The following is a 6,038-nucleotide window of genomic DNA, read 5'->3' on the forward strand; positions in this document are numbered from 1 at the left end:
TTTATGTGTCATTGCCACTGTGAGAAAAGCTAGCTTCCTATCTTATTGCAATGAGTGCCACTGCCACTAGTTTGACTCATAAGTGTGTGCATATAATTAATAGATTATATCTATGCAATTTTTTTGCAATAGACCACTAATCACTAAGTAAGCTGTAAAAACATTTGTAAAGCATCCAGCACACCCTCCAGATTTCACAGGTTTTTCAGCTTGTTGGGCATAGTTGCGGCTGAGCCCCTTCGAGGCAGCTAATTGGAATGCAGCACGTTGCCGCCCCTGTGAAATACATACAGCACAGGACCAGGCAGTCAACGGTGATTTACATAAAACTTTAATTTCCATAAACTCATCAGATGCCTGTAGCCAAAGCCGGATTGTATTTCCCTCATGTTCCTAATGTTTTTTGTTCTTCTCGCTTCCGTGCCCTTGCGACTGCGTCACGATGCTGCTCGTGGCTTATCCCCACACAATCTGGTGACTGCCGGACACGCTTGCCTGAGAGGAGGACCAAGCAGGAGGTGCACGGTCTCTGCTGGCTTAGAAAGCCCCGATTCATACTTCTGTTGATGCGTTATAAGCTTGTAGGTCTGCTATTTTTGGCGTGCTGTGGAGCATAAATTAGGTTGGGGTTCGTCAAACGGGAAGAGCTCCGTCTTTGCCAAGATCCTGTTTCCCTAAATCAACTAAATTAATGAATAATGAGATATCTCATGAGCTCCCAGACATTGTCCACACAGCCTAAAACATAAACGTGCCAAATCCTCCCCCAAAGTTTCTTTTCTTTCCCCTAGTTAAATTTATGTAACCACCTCCTAGAAACAAATTCTGAATATTTTTTTGTTGCCATTCATCTTCTTGGAAAACAAGGTCAATTATGTATGTAATGTAATTAGTAAGTAAAACACGTACTTAGTTGTTTTTTTCCGGTGTATTGCTGAATTGCTCACTGACTAGTGAGCAGGGGCTCCGGGGGGGGGGGGGGGGTGCCTTAATTATTTTAAGCGCCAAAGGTGGAGGGGCCTTAATTATTTTATACTTTAGCTATTGAAGAATAGCAGCTATACAAGCTCACAAATCACATCGCACAACGGTGACCCAACACCAACGGTCAAGTTGAGCTTGTAGATCTGCTATTTTTGAAACGTTGTGAAAATGTGTGCAAATCGTTGAATATATGTATTTTTTTTAAGCGAACATCTCTTACTCAAATTTAGCTTATGGGGGGGGGGAAGGGGGGGGGGTCCCGGGACGTAAATATTTTGAGATGGGGGTCCGTGGCCAAATATTTTGAGATGGGGGTCCGTGGCCAAATACATATAATTTTGGGGTTCCTTTACATGAAAATGTTTGAGCACCACTGACATAGAAACATAGGTTTTTCAAAAAACCTTAAAGGATTTGAAATATCCAAAGACTTGCACCAATTTTCACGACTTTTCAAAAATAGCAGATCTACAAGCTCGCAGCGCGGCACTCGGTGCCGCGCTGTGAGCTTGTATAGCTGCTATTTTTCAATAGTTAAAGCACAACATAATTGTGCGGGGGGCCTGCAGTGAATCCTTGTACTCATGGCCCAGAATTTGGTGCGACACCCCTGTGCAGAAGCACACATTCCTAGAGGCTTCAGCAGACACAACCCTTGTGAGGGGGAGCACTGGCAGCTGGCCAGGGACCACTAAGCCCTCGATATTGATTTGTAGATGCATTATGAAAGCGGTGCTGAGAGAGGATGAGTCCTTATCATGTGCCTATTCCCACAGATGGCTTGGGATGTTTATATCGGTGTCAAGAGGGCTGGCAGAGGCATTTACAACTGGAGAGGATCCTGTTGTGCTTACTCAGGAATTGTATGGAACTCGAACACCAGGGGAAAAGACACACGTTTTACTCGTTCTGAAATGTGGGATCAGAAAGGGGTCAGCGGTCTGCCCGAAGAAGGCACACCGTTAAATCCTCTGTGTTTATTTAACGCAAGGTATACAAAGTTCCACAGGTCCTTTTGTTTACATTTGTACACCCTCTGTGTTAAATGAACATGATTTTGTGTAATCAATTACTCCACCTACAAGCTCACAATGCATCGATCGCATCGCAAGCTTGTAGATAATCAAAATCTGCAAGTAAACTACTAACTAAAGTTTTCAAATAATTGTAGTGGAGTAAAAGTATATTATACACAACAGGTTGTTCCAACAAAGCAATCTAATTGGATGAAACAATCATGTGACCGTGATGATAACCAGCATTATGTAACGCTCTCGTCAATCAAAGAAACCTGCGCTGGTAGCAAAAAAAGCTGCCGGGCTGCCTGTCCCAGCGCTATGCTAGAAGCTATGCTAGCAGTTTTCATGTGGCGTTCAGGGACGTAGTAACTAAATCTGGCATTAAAAAAATTACCAATTTCTATCGAATATCTTAATTACAATGAGATGAAGTTGATGCGTTTTTTTTAAAGGAAACTGTTGTATAATCGCAATTACACAAGATGGTGTGCAATATGTCAATATAATCACTTCTGCGCTGCCAACGCAACTCGCCCTTCGGGCTTGTTCCTGAGGCAACGCAGGCGTGATTATATTGACGATATTGCACACCATCTCGTGTAATATTGCTTAAAGGAGTACTTCACCACTTTTCAACCTATCTTCATATAATTGGTCCTCACTAAAAAATAGCTTTTTTTTTTTTTTTTTTTTTTTCTCATTGGAGGGTTGTGGCAGGTCAGAAACCCATCGTCTTGTGACATCATCGATTGGGAATCCAAGCTAATAGAAACTGCAGGCTTTCTACTCCTGAAAAGTTGCAATGTTAAAGTGGAAGCCATTGTTCTCGCGATAATAAAAATCGAAATATTCTTTTCAAAAATATATATATATTTTTTTTTGGAAAATGATGATGTCACAAGACATCTGAACTTCCCACAGCTCTCCTAAGAGACTTGGACCGAGTAGACATTTTTTATGAACATTAGTGAGGACCTATTATATGAAGATGGGTTGAAAAGTGGCAAAGTCCTCCTTTAAGTATTCGACTCTGAGATGTAGTGGAGTAAAAGTATAAGTACTGAAGATTGGAAATATTTCAGTAAAGTAAACGTAACTCAACATTAACTTAAATACAGCTGTAGCGAAGAATCCAATATGTAGGTTTATTATATTGAATATAGGCGCGCTACTCGCCTGCCAAGGTTGTAATTATTAAGAATGAGCCATGCGAATACCAATCGCGTTCAACAACATACATAAGGCTGGAGGCCGGCCCAGGCCTTGATATTCCTTGAACAATCTCAGATCTAGTCTAGTCTGTAATCTCTAGTCTGATAGTCTGATGGTCTAATCCGATGTGATCTTATCTGTTCCTGATCTCGATCTGAGAAAGTAGGCCGATTCATCTATTCTTTATAGTCAATTGTGATGTCATTCCACATCATGACATCATATTGCATTGTCTCCGAATAAGGTCGTATATTCTTTTCTACAACAGCACTTGAGTAAATGTACTTTACACCACTGGTTTCGAGGACCAAAGTTTGAACCTGACTTCCGTCATGTGCGTCTTGCAGGACTCCCCTCTCTCTGTCCTTCCACACTTCCAATCTTTCTTTCCCCAACTCTTGAAGTTAATTTGAGCACATTAAGAAAGTTTAATCAGACGCTTGGTTATAAAGTGTGACTCCATAGTGGGGCTCCTCATTAAAACCCATGCCTGCCTGTGTTTCATTTACTTCCCCCTGACAATTCTGACCTTCACACTAATTGAAAAGGAGAGTTCAGTGTGCAAAATATATATATTTTAGGGAGGCATAGGTTGAAATGGTGGGAAAAGAAACTCTTAATGTTCATGTGCAAAACGGTGCGAACTATGGTCTTGTTTCATCATGAATTGTGCAACTTTTGGCATATTGAATGTTTAATGCCATGTGCGGATGAGCTGCGGTCCTGTCAAACTAATCTTATGTAGGCAGGTTACAGTAGAATTCATTTTCAGACTATATTATACAGACTATAATTTGTCCATGAGCAGAAAGTCACAGTGATGTCTATTTGTCTCTGATGCTATCTCATATCTCCTCGCTTTGATTTTCACTGCTGCAAGTGAGGCCATCAATCTAGCCACAATTTAGACCAATTTTGGAGCCCTGCTCTTGTTCCCAGTGAACTGTCAAGGCTCTGCTTAAGGTTGTTTTCATTGGCTTCCGAACATCAGTTCTGGTTTTATTTCCCTGGTATTTTCTTGGCTCACTGCCTTCCGGGCTTGACATTTCCATTCCTCCTCCCCCTTTAAAATGGAGAATGGATCTAGCAGGTCAGGGAGGCTTGCCCTTGTTAAATATTAGGAGAGGATGGGCCATCCATCTGCTCTCTGTCAGACAGAATGCCACATTTGGCTCATGAATATCCATTTAATTGTTTATTGAACCTTATTATGTGTGTGTAGAGATGAGACAGGATAAGTAAACCCATTTACTGCAACATGAAAGACTGCACTCCGTCATTACACAATAATGTGAAGATGTGCTGTTTCCACCTGAGACAAAGGTTAACCATGACTTTGGGACAGCCTGCTGATCATTCCCACCGATTTTCATGACAATCCACCGATCCGTTCTCGATTTTGTCATGTTGATTCTTGATTGTGACCTTCACCTTTTCAGCTTGTTAAACCAAAAGTTAATAATCTCTTGGGGGCAAGCTACTGATCCCAGCAAGCATGGTTAGGACCTGGACCAATCAGTGGCGTCTCGATTGGGGCCAGAGAAAGTCAAACCATGACTAGTCAGATCTGGCCTAAAATATCACCTGATTTTAACCAACATAAATCCTGCCCACGAAAACGGACTCCCTGGATTAAGATATGTATCAGAATATAACCGTATATGCTCATATTTCAACTAACATTACAAACAATAACAATAATCCTGTCAAACAAAAAAGTCTTGTGGGAAACGAACACACACACACACACACACACACACACACACACACACACACACACACACACACACACACACACACACACAGAGAGAGTGCCTCAGAATTAGCTCAACTTAAATGCAATCATGGCTTGGGCATGGGAGTTAGTCTGCTGCAGTGATTACCCAGACCGTTCCGTCTCTGCCAGCGGCTGCAATCAGACAGTGGTGAGGGCGTTATCTGAGACATCCGTCTCCACTCGGCTCACCTGCCAGGCCTCCTCCAATTGCCACGCTTCGTTGAACACAAGAGATGTCTTATTGGCAGGCAAGTGGGAGAGGAGCAGGTATTGATCCCCCCCCCCCCCGTAATACACTAGGATGAGGTGGGTGACTTGGGGCATTAAAAAATACAGGGAGTGTGGCAATGCCAGCATGGAAGACAGACGAGATGGATTCAGATGGGGAATATCGTATGAAGAGACAATGGACACAGGAGTGGTCAAGACACTTTAGATCCAGCTACATGTTGCAGAAGAAAGGTTCTGCTCAAGAACTTCAAGCAGGAGACACAAATGATCCCCGTGTGGTTTTGCCTGGACTCGGTGGCTACTGGGGTGTCCTCCCTCACACGGCAATTGAACACTGCAAGTGTGAAGAACATACTATAAAGCTGGTATCCAGCTGTATTTCCCTTCTAAATAAGAGTCGCAGAATGATATCTATGCATCAACATTTGTCTTGCAAATCATTGTGCCTGATGTCTTGGGGTTGGCCCATTCCCACACAGATGCAGTGAAGCAGCGACACAGAGGAGATTAAACCCTCCTAGACAGACATAGCACGTTTATGGTTCCTGGCACCATCTCTCTCTCTCTCTCTCTCTCTCTCTCTCTCTCTCTCTCTCTGTCTCTCTGTGTATCTCTCTCTCTCTCTCTCTCTCTCTCTGAGCATCATTATGAGGTAGTTACAGTAAGCCAGGCCATAAGTGTTCCCATGATGCATGCTGGCAGAGCACTCCTCACTCTGTCAGTATAGCCGCTGAATCCTCCTTCCTCGGTGCTTACTTGGAATACCTGCTTCATCATCCGCTGTAAATTAAAACTATCCGTTTCGTCTCATAAAG

This window comes from Nannobrachium achirus, assembly GCF_963921795.1.
Source record: "Nannobrachium achirus genome assembly, chromosome: 4".
Taxonomy (NCBI): Eukaryota; Metazoa; Chordata; class Actinopteri; order Myctophiformes; family Myctophidae; genus Nannobrachium; species Nannobrachium achirus.